This window comes from Eptatretus burgeri, chromosome 1 (assembly GCF_056783735.1).
Source record: "Eptatretus burgeri isolate ZD-2024b chromosome 1, Ebu_testis_v1, whole genome shotgun sequence".
NCBI classification, from domain to species: domain Eukaryota; kingdom Metazoa; phylum Chordata; class Myxini; order Myxiniformes; family Myxinidae; genus Eptatretus; species Eptatretus burgeri.
In genome coordinates, this window is record NC_140961.1 from 35,393,444 (window position 1) to 35,418,594 (window position 25,151).

The 25,151-nt window shown below is 44.9% G+C and overlaps 1 long non-coding RNA gene across 1 annotated transcript in view; it reads left to right on the forward strand.

The window, feature by feature from the left end:
• The window catches only part of LOC147034220 (uncharacterized), a 184,749-nt gene extending 160,412 nt beyond the window's left edge, over nt 1–24,337 (forward strand). Inside the window, exon 4 of the long non-coding RNA XR_015057577.1 lies at nt 23,368–24,337. This is a non-coding gene — a long non-coding RNA (uncharacterized LOC147034220). The remainder of the gene's footprint in view (nt 1–23,367) is intronic.
• The last annotated feature ends 814 nt before the right edge of the window (nt 24,338–25,151 follow it).

Consider the following 25,151-nt stretch of genomic DNA (forward strand, 5'->3'; position numbering starts at 1 on the left):
GTGTTAATTTTCAGTGCGCAGATGTCACAGTTGTTGGAGCTGGTAATCTTGGCAATCTCATTCCATTCCACCAGCGAAGATTTCCAATGCATGCTTGTTGTAACTCCTAAATACTGCTTGGGAGTGAGGGTGATATTATGAAAGCTTGGTTGGGAAACAAATTTAGGCACATTTTGTGCCTCCCGCCTGACGGAAGATCACCAAAGTTTTTTTCCATGCAACCGACCACCAACTGGCCCCTATCTCTCTCCACATCACTTCTTCAGTCCCCAACTTGCCCCCTCTCTCTATACTCCCCATAGCTTTGCTTTTGCAAATTTCGGTTCAGTATTTCTCACAGCATTTAATTCTGGTTTCCCATTTGATGATCCATAGCTCAGTCGTTTTAATTTCACTTTTCCACATCAGTTTTGATTCGTTATTGCAACTTGTGATACAACGCATGCCTGGTGTTGTCTTAGTGGTTTGGGTGGTGAGCTTGGGATCAGAGGATCCTGAGTTCAAATCCCACTTTGCTGTTGAATTAATACCAGGTGGGGTTGACTCTGCCTGTCATCCTTCCGAGGTTGGCAAAATGAGTGCCAGCTTGCTGGTATCCTGCGTCGGAATGGCAAACCGTCCAGAATTGTGTCCAATAGCCAAGGAGACTGCTTAGGTAGCACCAACGCTCTCTACAGAGTATGGTCCCCATGGATGGATGCAACGCGAATGGTGCACAAAAAAGTCGTTAATTTTTGGGGGAATATTTTTCGATTTTCTCAAGGGTGTAGAGGGCTCTAGAGTGGCTTAATGGTCATAAGTATCATAAAGGGCTCGAAAGTGTTAAAAGGGTCTAAGGGTCTTAAATGAGTCGAAATGTCTAAAGAGGGTCTAAGGGCGAAAGAGCAAAAGTGGTCTAAAGTGTCCAAAGGGTCTTAAAAGATCTATAGGTCTGAAAAGTGTCGTAAGGGTCGAAGATCATCTATACATCTCAAAAGGGTCTAAATGGGTATTCAAGGGTCGAATCGAATGAAGCTGTAGTAAAGAAATTACATCATGTTAGTAAATCAATTAACTCTGGAGTGCAAAACGGCAATAATGGGCCAAATGACCTCCTCATGACTGTTTTAAACACCTATGTAGGTGCATCGTGGTTAAAAATCTGATCGTAGAAAGTTTGGTCGTGAATTAACTTTGGGAGCTCAAAACAGTAAGGTCACAAAAAAAAACATTTTTCTTTTATATATAGAGATGGACAACGTATTTTACTGTTGCAGCCTCTTCTTCCTCTTCTCAGGAAGGTGGCGTCACTTTTTTCGATCCTCGTGGAGGATCTCGAAGTCTGACTCACATTGTTGTTCTTCATCTTCTTCTTGTGGACTTTTTTGTTTCACAGCCTACAGTTTTCATCGAAACTTCCTGAAACTTGGCATATATATGTAAAAATACCCTGCGCAGACGGTAACCATCTCCGATTTTGAAAATTCCTTCGAGAAAAAAGTTATGACGTCAAAATATCTCCGCTAATGGAAATCGCCTCAAAAATTATCTCCGAAACTGGGCAAGCTGTTTGAATTATGTTTGTGGGACTCGAACAGGGCATTAGCAGATATGAATTACCGCACATATGATACATCACTATGACGTCATATAAATTTTTATGACGTCATTCCTATTTTTTGACATTTTTTGTTTCACAACCCAGAGTTTTCATCGGATCTTCCTGAAACTTGCCATGTATATGCAGAAAGCCCACGCGCAGGCAGTAACCATCTCCGATTTTGGAAATTCTTCCGAGAAAAAAAGTTGACGTCATAATATCGCCGCTAATGGAAATCGCCTATACCATTATCTCCGAAATTAGGCAAGCTGTTTGAATTTTGTTTGCGGGAATGAAGCCGGGCATGAGCACAGATAATTTATCGCTAATCTGATACATCACAATGACGTCATATTCGTTTTTATGACGTCATCATTAAGAGGACGAGGATCTTAGCTCATTCGAGCTTGTTTTTCTTCCATCAAACAGCTCACAATGAGATCTCTCGGCAAAGCCATGGTTAATGGAGATAAACATCATCAGAACCTCATTCAAGGTGATGGGAAAGCTCAACCAGAAAGGTCGAAAAAGTCCTTTAATAACTCGTTTTAATATGTAATGAAAAAGGTTGTTACATAATGGCTCTGGAAACACCCCTGAACCCCCTGTAAGTGTAAAACTCAATGATGTTTGGACATACACCCACCCACACTCCCATTCCCAATCTCCACGTGTCAAGGGGCTGTCACACCTGGACGTTTTAGCCAGCGTATGGCAAGGTATCAAAATGTATGTGAAACGCTGGCGTACACTGAACTTTTTTTTAATTTTTGGTTGTATTCATAACGTGTTGGACGTATGTATAACGTATTAGTAACGGGCACAGAACGTTTCAATCACATATAGATAACTTATACCAACGAATGCTGAGCGTGTTGTCGGCGTTCACAACCTATGCTCAACGATAGTCTAACTTGTGCATAGCTCATGGCAGCGGATCGCCGACGATCACGTGGCGTAGGCTATTAATCGGCTGTGGCTCGACGATTCAAATCATAACCGCACTCGACATCGAAGAGTGAAGCCGCTGTCACACCTTGACGTTTTAGCCAGCGAATGCCGACGTATGAAGAATTTGCCGAACCAAGCTGGCACATGTTGAATACGTTATGGGTAAGTTTAGTATATGTTAAGAGCACGCTGGCATACGTCGTAGTACGCCGAGTACGTCGACAAATTTCCAGCATGTTGAAAATTTCTCGACGTACTCGGCGTATGACACACGTTCCGCATACACTGGCCATAAGTTGCAGGCACGTTACGCGATCGTCGACACAGGTTACTTGTAAGTTACTCATAAGTCGAAACACATCGAGGTAATGGTTTGCGTCAGTGTTCCAGACTCCCTGGTTTTTTTTTTTTATTCTCTTCGGTATGACGGTAATGTTGACACTTCGATTTCTCGTGCGGTTATGATTTAAATCGTTGAGCAGCAGCCTATTAATTATATTATATTATAAACGCACTAGAAATCGAAGTGTTAACATCACCGTCATGCCGAAGAGAAGAAAAAAAAACAGGGTGTCTAGAACAATGACGCTAAACATTACCTCGACATGTTTCGACTTATGAGTAACTTACAAGTAACGTGTGTCGACGTGTGTCAACGATCGTGTAACGTTTCGACTTATGAGTAACTTACAAGTAACGTGTGTCAACGATCGCGTAACGTGCCGACAACACGTTACTCATAGGTTAGAAATAAGTTTCGGGTATGCTAAACATTACCTCGTCGTGTTTCGACTTGTGAGTAACTTACAAGTAACGTGTGTCGACGTGTGTCAACGATCGCGTAACGTGCCTACAACTTACGGCCAGCGTATGCGGAACGTGTGCGTCATACGCTGGCATACGTCGAAAAATTTCAAGCATGGAAAATTTGTCCAACAGCTCGGCGTGCTACGACGTATGCCAGCGTACTACGACGTATGCCAGCGTGCTCTTAACGTATACAAACTTACCCATTACGTATTCGGCGTGTGCCAGCGTTTTAGACAAATTTTACATACGTTGGCATACGCTGGCTAAATCGTCAAGGTGTGACAGGGCCTTTAGATAAGACATCATTCAAAAGGTTGGAGATATCGATAATATTGTAATAAATGGAATGTATCTCACATGTGATTGAGTATTTCTGTGAGAGTGACCAGAAACCATTTTGAAAATTAAAAGCATTCATGGTTGCCATGGTTACGGGCTCCACCCACGACGATATCTCGTCATTGGAATTACCGTTAATAACAATAATACACACTACAAAAAAATTCTCATTTGAGGTGAGGCATCGACGATGAAATTAATCAAACATCAAAAATCAAATCACGATGTTAACTTGGTTCTTTCAAACGATATGTTGAATGTATATTTGGTGAAGTTAGCTAAGATGGTAACCTCTTTTTTGACAAACTTTTTTTTCGTCCTTGAAAGTTATGTCCTAAGATGAGCAGTAAGATTACCTTTAAAAGAATGTATAGGTTTTGTTTGTACGATATTCGGTTTTTGAATGATTCACGATTTGAGAGGTCACGTGACTTGTCTTTCGCCGATTTTACCGATCACGGTAAGGTATTAATTGACGTTACTTTTCACACTTCATACTGTAATGTACTGAATGGAAGATGCTTAGCAGGCAGACACGATGCGGAGGAACAGTCGAGCCGGGCTGTGGTGCACAAGCACGAGCGCGAGCGTACTCTGCCCGTGGCTCTCCTTTATTGCGTATTAGCACACTCACGAGCCGGACGACTCCAGCATTACTACGACGCCTCAGGCGGCGCGCACACCTTATATTCCTTGCAGATACGATGACCACTCCGACCACTCCCACACCACCATGCCCTTCCCCGTAGGCCCGCAGACTCCACCACACTCCTCCCCCCTAAAACTATGATTATTAAATGATCACCATTATAAGAAGCATAAACAACACGAAGGATTTCGGTATAATAACCATGCAAATAAAATGAAAACAGCGAAGTATAACAGCACACCACATCATATAATGCGTGAAAGCGAGTTAATGGAGCTGCCACGACCAGATTCCGAAGACACAGCACCTCCCAAATTCTGGCGGCGTTACCGATATGAAGCAGCAAGGCTAAAAGCACAGCAGCCCTACACAGCGGAAACGCCCCCAGGCGGCTCATGCTGACATGGCCCTCGCCGAGGTCGTGGCGATCTTTCGAGCCAACCTCCCCCGGCACCATCAAACGCCTCCGGCCCACTTCCCCCAGGCAGACCCGACGTAGATAAACATTCCGAGGCCGGAAGCCCGCTGTCTGGAAGCCGTGGCGCCAGCGGCAGCCTCGATCGACCTTGGCCGGGGGCGCTGAACAGCGCCGCTGGCTGTACGCACTTAATGCTCCAAAACAACTCACGCACCACAATCAGTTGAGACGCCAACGCCCGTCTAAACGGCCTTGAGCGAACACAGCGAGCTGCGCTCGCAACCAGAGGTGGGGGTAACGCCGACCAGTGCACCAGTCTTGGTTCCGAGTCGATCTCCGAGACCCACACAGCAGCTAGACGGTAGCAATTCCATTTAAACCACACTTCAATCATAGGCTCGTTATAAATCACTACGAACATCATTCGAAGCATTGCAAACTCATTTTTCCGTACAGCACGCTCTTTTGATAAAATCCCAGCACATGACAAAGCAACAACCCGCGGCCCGGGACAATGGAAGGCCAACCCAACCTCTTTATTCGCCACCACCGCTCCCAAAGCCCCCACATCACATTGATCATAATACAAATCCCATTGATTGATCTTCGCCAAATCCACTTTCACACGGGAACTGCTGGCATTAATTTCAACAACGTTAAACTGCATCACTAGAGCAAGGAAAAACACATATGCCATGAACAACAACCCACAACCCACATCACGAGTCCGTTTCTTGGTTGTCGACTCGATGTTGTGACTCGCGACTCCCTTCAACGCCACGGGCTCACCGCAACCTGTCGCAGCCGCCCGAACAACACCGGCGCGCATTGCCTCACGAGCGCTACCGAAACGCGGGAACTCATCGCGAGAGCTGATACGGCTCTCGCCGCTCCCGAACCGCACATCACCGCCGCAGGCAGCAACGAACGGCCGTTCCCGTTGCATCGATGCGGCCCCCGCCGCCAGAGCCTCGCCCTCGGTACTCGACGAAGGCCTCGAAGAGAGCACTGGCACAACTGGAGGTACGAACCGGAGATCCAGTCCGAGGTGCGCCAGCCAGTCCCGACCCAAAAGGGCGGGCCCCTCCCCTCGTACAACGAACACCGAGAGCCGGGCGCGTCGACCTCGGTAGCGCACTGAGACGTCGGCCCTCGCAAGCGGTGCAATCGCTTCACCGGTGTACGTGTATAACGACAAGGCCGTCTTGACCAGGCGAATACCGCGAAGACCACGAGCCGCCTGCTCACCCATGACCGACACCGCAGCCCCGGTATCCACGCAAAACACGGTCGGTTCGCCATTCACTTCGACCACCACCGTGAAAGGCGTCGTCATCTCCGAACCAACGGAAAACAGACTCAACCGTGGTTGCATCTCCTGCTCCGGCTCGCCGGCATCGTCATGCCCCGGTTGCAGGCCGATCTCCAGGTCACTGGGGTCCTCCCGCACCTCGTCATCCAAGACCCCAACGGAGGCCCCCGCCATCCAACACACACGCTTCAAATGTCCCACCTTGTGACAATGCAAACACACGGTGTTCTTATACGGGCACATTTGTCGCAGGTGCGGACCCCCGCACCCCCAGCACCCCCGGAAAGCCCCTTCGCTTCCGGTGCGACCGTGCTGCGGTGCCCCTCGTCCCGCACCGCCAGGCGCGCGTGCGACCTGCGGCACTTGAGCCATCGCGCGGACTCCGGGCTGCGCGACCTGCGGCACTTGTGCGGTCACTGCGTGGACCTCGGGATTAGCCGACATGCCCCAGCTGGAGCTACTCATTACGTCCTGGCCAGCAATGGTGCGGACATCCGTGAGTGTCTGCTCGACAGACGAAGCAGTCACGACCGCCGAGTCGAATGTGATGTCGGTCAACCGCAGGATAGCTGCTACCATCTTTGCATCTCGCAGACCAGAAATAAAACGATCTCTGAGCCGTGCCGGACGCTCCTCTGTCGTGAATTTGCAAGGCACAGCCAAATGCTTCACTCGTGCTACGAAGTCTGCAACGCGCTCCTCGCCACCCTTAGTGAGGTGATCGAACTGGAACCGCGCGAGATGTAACGACTTCTCTGGCGCCAAGTGGGTCTTCATTTTCGCCACGATGTCCTGAAACGATAGCCCGTCATCACTGGGCCTACTTGGAGCCACCAAATCACTTAGCAGCCGGTAGTGCTCCGTTGATAGCGAGGCGAGCAAGATCGCCTTGCGCTTCTCTTCATCCTCTACATCATTCGCGCGAAAGTAGCAACCTAACTGTTCAGAAATCAACTCGAACTCATCTCCCCCGAACACGGGTACGCGTCCGTGCGCCGTTCCCCGACCTTCTGCCATGCTCGTGCTGGCGAGACCCTTGGTTCCGTAGCTTGGAACCGCACGGGTTACTTGCCGCCCTGCACACGCCGATCCGAAGATCCTCGTCAGCCAACTGTAATGTACTGAATGGAAGATGCTTAGCAGGCAGACACGATGCGGAGGAACAGTCGAGCCGGGCTGTGGTGCACGAGCGCGAGCGTACTCTGCCCGTGGCTCTCCTTTATTGCGTATTAGCACACTCACGAGCCGGACGACTCCAGCATTACTACGACGCCTCAGGCGGCGTGCACACCTTATATTCCTTGCAGACACGATGACCACTCCGACCACTCCCACACCACCATGCCCTTCCCCGTAGGCCCGCAGACTCCACCACACATACTATATTTGATGATCGGAGATTACCACCTCACCAAATATGTCGGTATCCGGGTTAACATCCGAAGGAAAATGGGCTTTTTATGAAGCATTGTTTGTATATATGGATCAACCCTTGCTGAGATGGCGGCAGGTGGCAGCTCGGGTGTTTATAATTTATGAATTGTGAAAAATAACGGTTTAAAATCCATATTTCGGTGCAACGTGGAAAACAGTGTTATATCCGATAAAGTTTTGTGGTGATCAACATTTGGAGCTCAGAGAAGTAGGGTCATAAACAGACATTTCGCATACGTACATATATATATATATATATATATATATATATATATATATATATATATATATATATATATATATATATATATATATATATATATATATATATATATATATATATATATATATATATATGTCTATGACATATCTATTGCATATCCAAAATGATCCTTTGTGTCGAGTCACTTTTCATGTTGATGCCCAATGATGAACTTGTTATACAAATGTGATGTCAGGTGATCGAAAGTCGTCGATACAAGCTCAAATGAGCTAAGATCCTCGTCCTCTTAATGATGACGTCATAAAAACGAATATGACATCATTGTGAGGTATCAGGTTTGCGATAAGTTATCTGTGCTAATGTGCCCGGCTTGATTCCCACAAACAAAATTCAAACAGCTTGCCTATTTCGGAGATAATGGTATCGGCGATTTCCATTAGCGGTGATATTATGACGTCAACTTTTTTTCTCGGAAGAATTTCCAAATTCGGAGATGGTTACTGCCTGCGCGTGGGCTTTCTGCATAAACATGGCAAGTTTCACGAAGATCCGATGAAAACTCTGGGTTGTGAAACAAAAAATGTCAAAAAATAGGAATGAAGTCATAAAATTTATGACGTCATAGTGATGTATCATATGTGTGGTAATTCATATCTGCTAATGCCCTGTTCTAGTCCCGCAAACAGAATTCAGAAAGCTTCGGAGATAATTTTTTTCGGCGATTTCCATTAGCGGAGATATTTTGACGTCATAACTTTTTTTTTTCTGGGAGGAATTTTCAAAATCGGAGATGGTTACTGTCTGCGCAGGGTATTTTTACATATATATGCCAAGTTTCAAGAAGTTTCGATGAAAACTGTAGGCTGTGAAAGAAAAAAGTCCACAAGAAGATGAAGTACAACAACGTGAGTAAGACTTAGAGATCCTCCACGAGGATCTAAAAATCAGAATCACGGTTCTTGTCTAATATTCCCGACGTGAATAAGGCGGGAAAAAGCTACCCAGCTGGGCCGAGTGAACAAGAACCAGAACGAGGCGGAATGTTAGTTTGGTTCAATCAAAACCGAATGTTAAAACCAGCAGCATGAAGTTCCTGCATTATTTGCTTTCTGAAAACAATTAAACGATGCATGGACTTGCAAAGAGAATCCCGTTGAATAGTTAGGAGGAAAAAGAAAAACCGCCGACTCACACACGACCAAAAACCTCAACCGTCGCCCTTTTAAAAATGGATTCTACCCATTCATCCACCAGTCTACGTCGGGTAACCAATCAGAACTGGCTATGATACAGTCGCGTGATGTTGGACCAGGGAATGGTTTGTGCATGCTCTTACAAAGCAGGTCACAACAATGCCATATCTGTGAAATGCATTTCTCAATGTGATTATAAAATAATTTGAGTGAAAACATGTGATATTGTTACGAATCTGGAAGCCATTTGCACACAGACAGAGAGCAGCCCCCGCAGTTCAGTTATTTTGATAAGTATGTGTTTATAGTCAGGGTCCCGTCCTTCTGTCTAATGGGAATTTCGTGTGTGCACTACGAGTTACTTTTTTGTCAGGTTTTTTTTATATCTTTAAATCTGCATCCTTTGTTTTCGCACCATCGCCATCCATCGCCCACGTGCAGCGTGTCACGTACAGTGGTGAGGTTCCCTCCGCCCACCGTGAGCTCGTCCAATCAACGGCGGCCACGAGTCGCCAAACAACCCCTCATCGGAGGGGAGTCCCTCAGAGCGGTTCCCTCGACCTGCGAGGGAGGGGAAGGAGAAGAGAGGTAGTGAGCCGTGGAGGAAAAAGAGAGGAAGCCTCGTCTTGCCTGCTGGCATTCTCGTCTGGTCCGTTCCTGTGCTGGCTGGCATCCGTGGCGTCGTTCTTGGTCCCTGGTGCTTGGTGCTGCGTGGTTGGTGGCAGGTTCGAGTCCCGCCATCGGACAAGCTCGACCAGGCCGCACGAGGCGGACAGGTGCAAATAGACCCACGGGGTCAATTTTATTTTGGGTGTGTGTGTATGTGTCCGTGGGCCCCATCTGAAAGTAGAATTGTTTAGTGCCTTGTACATTGTGAATTACATTTCTTATTCGTGATAACTCTGCTCTGTGTGCTCCCCTCCCCGATTATTCTTTGTAATAAACCCCTGTGTTAAATGCACCAGCTCGTTTTCTGTGCTTTCTCCCATTGACCCAGCACGGTGCGTGTTGAGAATTAGTGAGGCCGTCGGAGCCGGTAAGTTGTCATTGGGTCCGGCGCGGCTCTCGTAACTCCCGCTCGGTATGCCGGACCTGAGTCGGTACACGCGACTCGGTTCAGAGAGGGTCGGCCGAGGGTGTGGTTTCCCCAGTAGCTAGATGGCATGAGTACTTAGGTAAATTGGAATCTAGACAAGTGGACCCTACCTCACGCCGTCGAAATATTGGCGACCACGGTCCGCTAAGGGACCCGTGACGTTTGGAGTTATCCAAGGGTCACGACCTTTCAATTCCGGTGTTCGGCGGGGTCGGCCCGACTGCTCCCCCTGGTGGTCGTTTATCGCCGCCGAACCCCGGCCCACAACAATATTATGTACAAATATTTTGTCTTACTTTTATGTTGTCATTCTCGTGTTTTTTAAAATAACAACAAGCTTCAAGAAGTAGAGGGTTCAGTGGAATGACACAAATAAAGTATTGATTTGAATCTGGGAGGATTTACTCCATCATGAGGTACCTGCAATAAGTGATATTTGGAATAAATAATGGAGAAGGACTATGACCCTGACACACTGTGTTGTGTTGAACACCGAGTTATTTTGGAATCTCTATGCTAGATATGTAATCATGGGAACAATAGTTTCAATATGTTTTTAATTAACTACATAATCAATTGTCTCATACAGGTGTCTGCAAGAATTCCCAGTCGAGACAAATGAATGATTTACTTCTAAATCATCTGGGAAGCTTTGTTGATTGTTGGGCAGATTTCTTTGTTAAGATTACTTTCGTTAATGTTGGTTGGTAATCTGTCCCATATTTATCCAAACTATTTATTTGTCCATCTTATAAACCTACATATAGATTTCAGTGCAAGAGCATTATTGTGTCTTCTGAGGACACTTTGTAACTGGTACGTAACATGTTTCACTATTCTGTGACATGATCTGTAATATAATCTGAGGAAGAGACTGCAGCTTATTATGGTCCACCCTCAGATATGTGGTTCTGGCAGGAATTCCAGTTGAAACTGATGTAAAGCATTTATGTTCACGAACCATCCATCGTTGTGCTGTCAAAGGAACACTGAAACAGCAATTGCTCATGAAATGTATTTTATATCAAAATTAATATTAAAATCACATCGTTGTCTCAACGAACATTAAATTATAATGAAATCTGTAATCAAGGGTGCACAATTATTTAATAATTTGAAGAGTACAATGTTATTTTGCTTCAGCTGTTTTTCTGACTGCGAGAGATTACATTAGGATTAACGTAATTGAGTAAAGCTTGTACCTGTTGTAGATGGAGCTCTGGTAGCTAAAATCTGTTGTATACAGAGCTTTAGTAGCTTATACCTGTTGTCGATGGACATCAGGTCGCTAAAATCTGTTGTAGATTGGTCGCTAATTGCTTGTACCTGTTGAAGATGGGTCGCTAATTGCTTATACCTGTTGTAGATGGGTCGCTAATTGCTTACACCTGTTGTAGATGGCCTGCTGGTAGTTCATACCTATTGCAGGTAGACCCTGGTAGTTTATCGCTGTTGTAGATGGGCCTCTGGTACTTTATACCTGATATAGATGGGCCTCTGGTACTTTATACCTGATATAGATGGGCTGTTGGTAGTTTATACCTGATATAGATGGGCTTCTGGTACTTTATACCTGATAAAGATGGGCTGCTGGTAGTTTATACCTGTTATAGATGGGCTTCTGGTACTTTATACCTGATATAGATGGGCTTCTGGTACTTTATACCTGATACAGATGGGCTGCTGGTAGTTTATACCTGTTATAGATGGACCTCTGGTAGTTTATACCTGTTGTAGATGGGCGGCTGGTTGTTTATACCTGTTATAGATGGGCTGCTGGTTGTTTATACCTGTTATAGATGGGCTGCTGGTTGTTTATACCTGTTATAGATGGGCCACTGGTAGTTTATACCTGTTGTAGATGGGCGGCTGGTTGTTTATACCTGTTATAGATGGACCTCTGGTAGTTTATACCTGTTATAGATGGACCTCTGGTAGTTTATACCTGTTGTAGATGGGCGGCTGGTTGTTTATACCTGTTATAGATGGGCTGCTGGTTGTTTATACCTGTTATAGATGGGCTGCTGGTTGTTTATACCTGTTATAGATGGGCCACTGGTAGTTTATACCTGTTGTAGATGGGCGGCTGGTTGTTTATACCTGTTATAGATGGACCTCTGGTAGTTTATACCTGTTGTAGATGGGCGGCTGGTTGTTTATACCTGTTGTAGATGGGCGGCTGGTTGTTTATACATGTTATAGATGGGCGGCTGGTTGTTTATACCTGTTATAGATGGACCTCTGGTAGTTTATACCTGTTGTAGATGGGCGGCTGGTTGTTTATACCTGTTGTAGATGGGCGGCTGGTTGTTTATACCTGTTATAGATGGACCTCTGGTAGTTTATACCTGTTGTAGATGGGCGGCTCGTTGTTTATACCTGTTATAGATGGGCGGCTGGTTGTTTATACCTGTTATAGATGGACCTCTGGTTGTTTATACCTGTTATAGATGGGCGGCTGGTAGTTTATACCTGTTATAGATGGGCGGCTGGTTGTTTATACCTGTTATAGATGGGCCGCTGGTAGCTTTTACCTATTGCTACATTTGAGCCTTGGGGTCGTAACTGCTCAAATCTGTCTCTCTGGGTTCTTCCCAATATCTTTGATGTTTGTTCTTCTCTTTCACATGTCTCTTCGGTCTTTCACTCTTCTCTTTCTACTTTTTCACATTTCCCTTCATTCATGATAATTCTTCATTTTATATTTTCCTCTCTTTTATCCCTCCTTCACTCTTAATTTCTCATTCTTTACCGATCTGTCTATGAATAAGTGAATTCTTTCAAATTTGTTTCTGTAATACTCACTTGGCTGCACCTGGATGGGTTTGAGGGTGGAGGAGTCACGGCTGAAACCCGAATCCTATCCATTATCCTCCTGATGACTCCATATTTGCTCTTAGCTGATTTTCCTTCTGATGACTCCAATGCAGTATTTGGTCTTTCATTGATGATGCAAAGTGCGATGAAGTGCTATTTGCCCAATATAAATCTCTCATTTCATAACTCCATAATAAGGAAAGAAACCAGATGGGAAAACATGTCCCTTGTACAAGAGTCACTATTTCACGCTTAAAACCCATGGGACTGCACCTGCCCAGGAATCCGCTATCTCTCGGAGTGGATAAACAAAAACTCTGGAATTGTTTATGAAACCTGGCACAATCCAGAGAGTGCCAAATGTTTCTGTTCCCAAAACATCAAGTCCTGTGTTATTTTAGATTACAATGATCACTGCTAACAGAAACCCGAATCATGTCCAGGTTCCTCCTGATGACTCTGTCTTTGTTCTTTTCTTCTCTGGGATCCTTCTTATTCTCCTCCTCTTCCCTTTATAAGGGGTGGGGTCTGATGGCACCGAGATTCTGCCCTGCCTTGACCACAATACTCCTCCACCTCCCTTTGTTCTCAGCTAACTCTCTCCACTCTCCAACCACCCTTACTTGACTGATATCCCTCCTCACACAATCCTCCCATCTCAACCATGGTCTACCTCTTTTCCTCCAACCTTGCTCCCTAAACCTATCCGCTCTTTTTGCCATTCTCTTTCCCCCCATCCGCATGAAGTGTCCAGCCCATCTCGTCTGGCATTTCACCAATCTCTCCGTCGAGCTCATCTGCACAACAATCTCCTCCCTCAGTTCATCCAACCTCCTTCTATCCACCCTCTTCACTCCCACAATCCTCCTGACACAGTTATTGCAAACCTGCAGCCTCCGTTGTCTCTCTGTCAGTGCCACTGTTTCCAGACCATGAAGGTTGGCTGGTGTTACACATGACAACAGAACCTTCCTTTTCCATTTTATTGATACCTTTCTGTTTGCCATTACTTCCTCCACCCTCCTCCATGCATTCGCACACACCTGAATCCTCCTCCACGCCTCTACCTAGGACTTACCATCCGCGGTCACTGTTCCTCCCAGGTACGCAAGCCTATTTCCCTGTCTGATCTCCTTTTCTTCTAACCTGATATTAATTTATTTTCTCTGCTGTCTGACCCACATCACCACAGCCTCCATACTCATCTTCAGCCCATGTTCCTCAAATGCCTACTTGCACTCCCCCAGTACTTCCTACATCTCCCTCCCACATCTCCCTCCCACTCTCCACCACAACATGTAAAATATGTACGTGTGTGTTAAAGTCTCCCTCAATGCACAACATTACATCCAGCTCAACCACTCCCATCAGCCTCTCCAGTGCGTCCCAAAATTCCTGCTTCTTCGCCCCAGTCCTTCCCATTTGTGGCCCATATACGGAAATAACACAAACCATTTGCCTCTGTACCGCCAACCATGCCATAACTATCCGTCCATCCAATCTGACCACCTGCTTGCTGATCTCTTCTGATGCTATCATGCCCATACCATTACTCCTTCCATTCCCACCCATGTGCAACTGCTTGTATCCTCCTATCAACCTCCTCACCCTGACTTCTTTCCATCTGGACTCCTGCACACACAACACTTCAAATCTCCTCTGCATCATCCCCACTACCTCGACTCCTCTCCCCACTATTTTGGGGGCAATTCCCCCGTAGACCCATTTCGACCCCAATTTTTTTAATGTCATGAAAGAACTTTAGTACATCATGGGTGATGAAGGTTGTGGTAAAGTTTCATTGAAATTGTATGTGCAGCTTCAGCGAAGAAAGCAAATACCTATTTGGGGGGAGGGGGGCGCAACTGCTCCCCACACCCCACCACCCCCAAAACCACCTCACCCCGTAGACCTCCTTTAGCCTCGATTTTTCTGTTTGTTTAATAGCGCGAACAAACTTTGGTACATTACGGTGATTAATATTTTGGTGAACTTTCATCAAAATAGTGTGTGCGTTTTCGGAGAGAAAAGCAAATACCTCATGTGGGGGGCAACACCCCCGTTAGACCTACTTAGACCTCAATTTTTTTTTAATGCCGTGGAGAAACTTTGGTACATCACGGGTGATAAAGTTTGCAGTCAAGTTTCATGCAAATTGTGTGTGCAGTTTTGGAGAAGAAAGCAAGTAACTATTTTGGGGGGCAACCCCCACCCTTCTCCCCCCTTTCCTCCTTCCCCGTCCCCTGTATATCTCATTAAGCCTCAATTTATTTTTTTATTGCTGTGAACAAACTTTGGTACATCACGGGTGACGAAGGTTGTAGTCAAGAGTTACATTGGCATTGCATCTGTTGTCTCTGAGAAGAAAGCAAATACTGTGCCTATATTGGGTGAGAACTCCTCCCCCCCCCCCCCTGTAGACTCCTTTCAGACCCTTTTTATTAAAAATTCTGCAAACAAACTTTGGTACATACTGGGCGATGAAGGTTGTGGTGTGGTTTCAGAGAAAAAGGCAAATGCATATTTTGGAGGGCAACCGCCCCCCCCCCCCTATTCTCCCCATTAATGAGTGCAGATTTTGATGTGGTCAATGCACCTTCGTTGGGCATCAGATTTGAAGCTTGTGGCTAAGTTTCATCAAAACTGTGTGTTTGGTTCAATAAATAATGACAATTATTTTCGGACTGACTCGTTCGCTCACTGACTCACTCACCTATGGACACTGCTCAATCATATAAGCTCACTGCATTAAAGTCCAGATAAGCTAATAATAATAATGAAAATAGTTTTACAATATTTTTAATGTCTTCTCCATATTTTCATAATCAAGCTTTGTTGGATATTTGATGACAAAAGCTGAAATGGTAAAAAGTTACGGCCCGGACAGGCACACAGACAGGCAGACACACAGGCAGACAGATACACAGACACACAGAAGTGATTACAAAACCCCATCTTCCTCTGTGCAGGGGATGCTCTAATAATAACTTCTCTGATAATTCCTTAAGGCCCTGTCACACCTTGACGATTTAGCCAGCGTATGCCTGACGTATGCAAAATTTGGCTAAAACGCTGGCACACGTCGAATACGTTATGGGTAAGTTTGTATACGTTAAGAGCACGCTGGCATACGTCGTAGTACGCTGGCTTTTTTTCGTAGTACGCTGGCATACGTCTTTGTACGCTGGCATACGTCGTAGTACGCTGAGGTGTTAGACAATTTTTGCATGCTTGAAATTTTTCGACGTATGCCAGCGTATGACTCTCACGTTCTGCATAACGCTGGCCATAAGCTGTAGGCACGTTACGCGATCGTTCACACACGTCGACACACGTTACTTGTACGTTACTGATAAGTCGAAACACGTCAGGGTAATGGTTAGCGTCAGTGTTCCAGACTCCATGGTATTTTTTTTTTCTTTGGTATGACGGTGATGTTAACACTTCGATTTCTAGTGCCGTTATAATATAATATAATTAATAGACTGCCGCTCAACGATTTAAATCATAACCGCACTAGAAATCGAAGTGTTAACATCACCGTCATACCGAAGAAAAAAACCAAAAAAATAAAAAAAAAACAGGGAGTCTGGAACACTGATGCTAACCATTACCAACGAATGCTGAACCTGTTGTCGGCCTACACAACTGATGCCCAACGATAGTCTAACTTAGGCATAGCGCGTTGCACGCATCGCCGACGATGTCGTGACGTAGCCTATTAAAAGTCTGATGCACAACGATTCGAATCATAACTGCGGTAGACATGGAAGTGTCAACATTGCGGTCACACCTTGGCGATCTTGCCAGCGTATGCCGACCTAAGAAAAATGTGTCTAAAACGTTGGGGCACGTCAAATACGGTATGAGTAAGTTTGGTATACGTGAGTACAACGCTAAAGTACGCTATCATACGTCGTAGTAAGTAGAGTACGTCAAGAAATTTTAAACATGTTCAAAATTTTACGACGTACTTGGCGTATGACACACACTACGCATGCGATGGGGATAAGTTTTACGCACAATATGTGGACGCTTACACACGTCCACAAAGGCTACTTATAAGCTACTCATATGTCGAAACACGTCGCGGTAATGTCTTTTTTACGCGAAACTTATTTCTAACTTATGTTTGACGTGCTTTGAACCAATTCTTTACGCAGTCCCAACACACATCGACGTATGTAGACGTATTCCAATGACGTCTTCCGGTCGACAAAAAAAATAAATTAACGTGTTTCTAGCTTACAACTGCCATATAAAGACGTGTTCCCAGCGGTTTTGGGAATTGGTATATAAAAATGGTGTTCATAAAAGGGGAACCCAACAGTGTTTTCGAGTCCTTTTTGAGTCGATGTCCATGTCAGCAGTAACAGTATCAGTATCAGTATCAGTATTAGTATTAGTAGTAGTTTGTTCATGTTGGCAGTAGTAGGTGAGTGTGAGGGGGAGGGTGTGGGTTATGATGGATCGTACTTGCGTTTAACGATTTAACGATTTAAATGATAAACTCAACGATTTAAATGGCTGCATCTCCACTATTGAAAGTATACACTTGCGCTCAACAATTGGATTTTTTTACACTCAACGACTTTTAAACGGTACCACTCAGCTATTTTCATTGTTTACAATGAACGATTTAAATTGCTGTCACTCGCCTTTGTTTTTTGACGCTGGGGTTTTGAAATTTGAAGCGTTTCTTCTGAACGTGTTAAAACGCTCAAACTCGACTATTTTAAATAGACGCTGCCGATGGACAATTGGAATCATAGCCAAGCTAGACATCGAAGTGTGAACATCCTCGTCATGCCGAAGAAAAGTTTGAAGAATGCTGCAAATAAGTGTCCTGGCCGTGGCCGTGGACGCTGACGCAAGGACGATCCATTATACCGACGTCTTTCAGCCTATGAGTAACTTAAAAGTAACGTCTGTCGATGTGTGGCAACGATCGCGTAACGTGCCAACAACACGTTAATCATAGGTTAGAAATAAGTTTTGGGTATGCTAAACATTACCTCGGCATGTCTCAACTTATGATTAACTTACAAGTAGCATGTGTTGACGTCTGTCAACGATCGCAGACCGTGCCTACAACTTGTGGCCAGCGTAGCGAAACGTGCGAGTCATACGCCGGCATACGTCGTGAAATCTCAAGCATGAAAAAATTTGAGGACAACCAAAAAGTACAACGTTTAAAGCCAACGTACAACGACGTATGGCAGTGTTTTTCAGCGTGCTCTCAATGTTATCAAAACTTACCCATAACGTATTCAACGTGTGCCAGCGTTTTAAAAAAAAAATTCAAAAATCGGCATACGTTGGCTAAAACGTCAAGGTGTGACCGGGCCTTAAGCAGTCTCCTTGGTTATTAGGCACAATCCTGGACGGGTTGTCATTCCGACACAGGATACAAGCAAGCTGGCACTCATTCTGCCAACCTCAGAAGGATGGCAGGCAGAGTCAACCCCACCTGGTATTAATTCAACAGATAGGGGGATTTGAACTCAGGATCCTCGGATCCCAAGCCCACCACCCTAAATGAAGTCTTATTATATGCCTTCTAATTAATTACTTCCTGTTTCAATGTCATTTGCACCCTGACTACGTATATTAATTCCATACTACTGGAACGTAACTTTTAAAGTTAAACCATTGAAACCTTTAATTGAGATTGCTAAGACCCCTCAGACCTTTGAAGACACTTTAGACGTCGTTATACATTTTTGGCCTTAAGACCCCTCAAATCCCTTAAGATCACTTGACACCCCAAAAACCCTTTAAGACCATGAGACAACTCATAACCTCAAGACCTTTTAAGACCTGCTAAAACACATAAGATTCTTGAAGACCCCAAAGAACCCAAAGACCCCGAAGGCCACACACCCTTTAAGACCCTCAAAACCCCCAAGACAACTTAAGACCCCAAAGACTCAAGACACCCATGAGTTTTAAGATGCTCAAGACTCTTTGAGACAATAAATACCCCCCAAAGACCCTTAATACCCAAATTCATTTAAGCCCCCCCCCCTCCAAGACCCCTAACAACCCCAAGAATCTTAAGACTGCAAAGGCCCTCAAGAACATTGAGAACTTTAAGACCTCCAATAAGCTTAAGACTCCTCAGACCTTTAAGACTCGTAATACCCAAAGGACCCTCAAATACTCATAAGACCCCACCAAAACCCTTAAAATTGCCAAAACTTCCAAGACCCTTAAGACCCCCTGACCAGAAAAGAGCCTTATTCACCCCCCGATATCCTTTAAGACCCTGGAGACACTTAAGACCCGTAAGACCGTCAAGGATCCCTATCACACTTAAGACTCCAAAAACCCCCAATTCCCTTAAAACCACTATGACCCTTTAAGACCCCTAATACTCTCAAGAACCCCTGAGGCCCAAAAGACCTCCAAGTCCCTTAAGACCTCCAAGATTTTTAAGCCCCACAATACCCTTAAGACCCCCTAAGACCTTTAAGACCCCAAGACTCCTAATACCCCTTTTACTTTTAAGACCCTTTCAACACTTTAGACAACTTTAGACCCCTTCACCCTTCAGACCTATTTTACCCTTTAGACCTCGAGAATCTTTAGATCCCACAATGTTACACCGCTAAAGTCTCTTGACCCCCTTTAGACCCCTTGCACCTTTCAGAAATAGTAGACAGCTTGGACCCTTGACCATTTCGAGCTTTAGACCACTTAGACCTTTTTAGATCATTTTTACATGCTTCAGAGATTAGATCCTTTCAACCCCTGAGACCCAGAGTACTATTGCACAGATGCCAACCCTCCCGATTTCATCGGGAGGCTTCCGAAAATTCACCCAAACTCCCGCCCTTACGATCACTATCCTTATCCTCCCGAAATTTTGATATTTTTGCACTGTTCACTAATCAGAATGTACTAGTATGAGAATTGAATGAAAAGCATCGTCTGCTACGTATAGCATGTGGTAACTCCATAACGTTCGCTGCTACCAAATTGTACGTAAAAAATTGCAAATTCAAATGAGGAGCAGCGAAACATTGGGTCTGGATCTCGCTTATGCGATCATGCACTGAGATTTAGTGCATGCGGTATGTGTGCAATACAGTGCATGCGGTATGTATGCACAGTGTATATGCATGCGATACGCTCACTGCATGCAGCTGGGCCCCGTACCAGCCCGGCGGTCGCGACCACCATGCGGTGTTTAACAGCCGCTAGAGTTCTACGAGTCGCGCTGCAGCTGTGGAACATCGACTTCGAAGTTACCGATGCTTCAAGCCCTCGATGTTGATTACGAAATGGCACAAAAGAAGCTTACGAAGACCAAGAAATGGTTTCAGAAGTACAAGACCGAATACAGTCTCCAATACCCGTGTATTCGAAAGTCTGAAAGAGGAATTCATCATGCGTATTGTACAGTATGCAGCGTTGATATTTCAGTTGAGCACGGAGGTCGCGATGATATTCGGAAGCACGTTGGAAGCAAACGGCACACAGACATTGCAAAGGAGAGATCTTCGAGCACGAGTACCGGTATACTTCTGAATTATTTCACCAAACAAGGGACAAGCGAGGAAGAGGATGTTACCCGAGCGGAACTTCTCTTTAGTGGATTTATTGTGGAACATAACTTGCCCATATCAGTCTCAGATCATGCTGGACCTCTATTTCAAAAGATGTTTCCAGATTCAAAAGTTGCTTCAAAGTATGGATGTGCAAGAACAAAAACTTCAGCAATAATTGGTGAGTTGTCAAATGTTACTGCTTCATCTATTGCCGATATTGCTAGACTAGCTCCATTTAGCCTAGCTACAGACGGAAGCAATGACAGTGGTGAGGCCCAGCTATATCCTGTCCTGATTTCGTACTATGACAACAGTGCTGGGATTGTGAAGCAAGGTTTGCTAAGTTTGCCTGCGTGCAAACAAGATTCCACTGGAGAAAACATTTTCAAACTGCTTGATCATGAGTTCAGTGACAGGAAAATTCCGTGGGGAAATTGTGTTTCCTTTTGTGCTGATAATGCCTCTGTCATGGTGGGCAAGCACAAAGGAGTCGCTGCTTATATCCACAAACAAAATCCAGAGTGCTACATCATGGGATGCCCTTGCCATATGATGCACAATACGGCCAAGAAGGCGGCTCAGGCCTTACCCATTGAATTAGATGACTTTCTCATCGATATTTACTACTACTTGGACAAAAGTAGTAAACGCGTCAAAGGAGTGAAAGCACCGCAAGAACTCTGTGATGCCCCGACACACAAGATTCTGAAGCATGTCGCAACAAGGTGGCTGTCCCTTGGTCAGTGCCTAGACAGGCTGATTGAACAGTGGGAGCCACTTCGCCTCTTCTTCAAAGAAGAAGTACGAAGAAAAATGCAACCAACTGTAGCCAAGACTCTAACAACGAGCAAGAAGGACGGCACTGTATCTACTGCCAGTACTGGCACTGCAGGATCAAGCACTAGTGGAGCAGCATTCACCACTAACACTGCAGTATCTGCTGCGAAGAAGACAGCAGGGACAGCACCAAAACCAATGCTGAGAGCAGGTAGCATCACCGGCCCTTCATCACGTTCATCTACAAAGCAGATCCCTTCAGAGTCGAGAAAGACTGTGATAGTCCCATCTACAGGCAAAGAAGGACCCAAGTTAAGTTCTGCTTTTGCCAAATCACTTGATAGAAGCTCAGCAAAACCTTCAAATCAGAGGTCTTCTTCCTTGGCTGCACCTACCTCAAGCTCTCTCCTCAAACGTAAAATTGGATCTGGTACTACGAGTCTGACCTCTTCTGCTGGCAGTAAACGCAAGTGTGATCGCCCTGCGGCTAAGTGTACTACGAGTTCTACAACTAAAAGCGCATCTTCCTCAAACACTGTGCAGGAATCTAGAGAAAAACGTGTCAACAGGATGTTCTTGTCTCCACAAACAAAACTCTATTGTTTCTTCCTTCGATATGCTAACAAGCTTTTTGAGAAGGGGAATCTTCTGCTCCAAAGAGACGAACCCTGTATTCATCTCCTGCACGGAGAATTGAATGGTCTTCTGAAAGATATCTTCGTACGGTTTTTGAAACCATCGGTGTCATCGGTTGCTCTGGTAAATGTACCCTTCTCTGACAGAAATCATCAGAAGAATGATGAGGACCTCATGATTGGGAACGATGCCAAACTGTATATAAGGGAACAAAGGAGTCTCAAGAAATCCACCTTCACTATGAGTGAGTCAGACATCCAAGGTTTCTTCAGTGCAGTTCGCTCATATTATGTGAAAGCCTGCAATTACATCTTCAAAACCTGGCCGCTAGATGATGAATTAGCCAAGCATGCTCAGGTGCTGGATGTTAAGCTACACCAAGAAGTGGGGTTTGACTGTGTGGAGTTTTTCATCAAGAAATTCCCCTGTCTGTTCAGTGGCGGTGATAGTGACATAGACAGTCTTGAGAGTGAATTCGCTCACTACCAGGCAGACGCCTCCATAGCTACAATTGCTACTGAGACAGTGAGAGTGGATGAGCAGTGGCATCGGATTTCACAGCTCACAGATCCCTGCACTGGTGCCAAGAAGTATCCTAATTTGAGCAAAGTGATGAAGGGAATCTTGGTCATTCCTCATTCGAACGCATCATGTGAGCGGGCACTCAGTCTTGTACGGAAGAATCAAACTGAATTTCGTCCCAATTTGAGTGTCAAAACCCTGGAAGCTCTCTTAATTGAAAAACTAGCTCATAGCACCCCTTGCTACCAGAGAGAATACAGCAAAGACATAATCAGAAGGGCTAAAAGAGCCACACAGCTGTCACTCAGCAAAGCTGCCATGGAAAAAGCAAGCAGCAGTAGTACCAGCCAGTAAGGTAAGAAAAATATTGCTTCTTTTGTGCTTTTTGTTAATCTTTGATTGTCCCCTAACTTACTAATATTAACATACATGTAACATTAAAAAGTGCACAATTTTCCCCTTTTTTTGTTCAAAAAGTGGGAATTCTTAACATGTTAAATGCTCCAAAATAGGGCTCAGAGGGCACTAGAGAGCGTCTAGAACCCCAGAGCTTCCAGGGCCCTAAGGCGGGCCCTGGATCCCGACGCAAGGGTCGAGCGCTCTGCGCTCGAGATGTGCGCTTCGCGCACGTTATTTGGTGTCGGTTGCAAATCCTCCCTAATTCTGATTTCCAAAAGTTGGCATCTCTGCTATTGCGATGTACCCTTTAGACCTTTAGATAGATCATCTATAACATTTTATATGCACACCAGGGAGCCTCGTGAGTGGAGGAGGCCAATGGGCCGACCACATGCCTAGTGGTTGCAGCAGGTTGATCGGCATCTCAAAGCGATTGGGATGGGCCAGGCATCTGCCTGGGGGATGGCCAGACGGAAGCCCCTGGAGTACCGGCGGAAAGTGGACGCAGCGACGCGCTGTTCTGGCACATGCTCCCATACCTGACCTGACCTGACCCCCACACAGAGTCTATGATTACTTCAAAATGAAATGTAATTCCCATGGATAAAGAATTGTGATAATAATATGAGATCTGTTCTTCCTCCTCCTTGTTCCTGCAGTGGGACAGAAGTTGGGTGTTGTTGCAGAAGCCTAACATCAGTTCCAACTGGAATTCCTGCCCGGACAACATATCTGAATCTGGAAACTGGCTTTCTGATAAATAATGAAAATACTTTTTCTTGTCTGATGTACGTTCATTGCAAAAGTGTCACTTATAAATCAAATAAATAATACAGAAAAGAGAATACCAATTTGAGAAAACCTTTAACTCTTCTCTCAGACTTTATGTAACACCACCCCGTGCCCCTGCCCACCCCCATGCCGCCTGCAACCACATCTGTTGATTTTCACTCAGAAAGAATGGCTGAAAATAGTTTGCACCTGCAAAGTTTATTTTTTCCAAAACAAAATAAACGAGAAGGGCACTCGGTACAGTGCATACCTCCGCATCACAATGCCTGATCCATGAGAACATATCGGGCCCGATACATTTTTGAGATATCATGCCACACAGTAATATATCGTTTTTGGCCCAACCTCTCAATGGTGAAGAATCACTTAAGCAATTCTAGAAATCAGATCCAGACCCAGATCTTCACCAAAAACTAACCAATCCATCCGTGTCCACACCCAACATGTCCACAAAATTTCATCCAGATCTGTCCACAACTTTTTGAGACATCCTGTACACAATCAAACAAACAGACAAACAAAGAGACAGAAAGGGGGGGGGGGGGAAATAACCTCTTTCACCTTCGGTGGCACAGGTAACAAGAGCGAAATCGATGGCAAGCCATCGCAAATCCCCACACTTCCCACCGAAAGCAAAGTTGAAAGATGGCAAAAAAGTTCCGTGTGTGAACCTATTGTTCTTCAGGAATGATCCAATATTAAATTTTGAATTAAAAAACCTCTCCCATTTTGACCCTTGTAACCCGAAATCCCCAAAACATGGGGTGTGAACCGGAAGTCAAATCCCAAAAAATTGTTGCATATTCTTTGTGTCCCACAATGCTGATTGCATACATTCCGTAATAAAAATGTTTCAAAATGTGCCCGTAATTATATTTTTTGGTTTTTGACCTCATGGGTGGGGCCAAAGTTGACACTGCTCTCTCTCTCGCTCCTTCTTGCCGTGTAGTGATCACAACTATTGTTTGGTGAATTTCTGAACAATGGTTTCGGGGGTGCGTGACGGTTGTAAAGATGGACAGACAAATGGAGCCGATTACAATTTCCCCTCATTTCTGTCAAAAAGCATGGGGATAATTATGAACAAGAAAAAGAGCAATCAGAGATTGCAGACCGTTGCCAGGACTTGTTTTGTGTGATGTATTTTGTGTGGTGTTTGTGTACTGGTGTGTTTCCAAATTAATAAGACATAATTAGAACTGCCACTTTATAACTGCTGGCAGTGATGACCGGGGACCAAGACGTCCCGTTTTGATTGGACACCTGACCCTGACCCAAGACATATTTTTATTATTATTATTAAACTGAATTTAGAATGGGATAGAAATTAATTGAATTCAAATCAAATGGAAGATCAAATAGGTACAGTCCTGCATTGGAGTCATCAAATGGAACCCAATCAAGCAAAAGGTAAAGATGAAGTCATCATGAGGAACCTGGATAGGATTCGGATTTCAGCTGCTGCTCCTCTATCCTCAAACCCATCCAGGCACAGCCAAGTGAGCCTCATTGAAACAAAAAACAAATAAACAAAAAACAACAACAAGGGAACCCAGATAAAAATAATTTAATAATTCTAGCTGCCAGACCATCGTCAGATCAAGTTGAAATTTAAAATGTGTATTCCCCATTGCTACTAGATCATAATTGT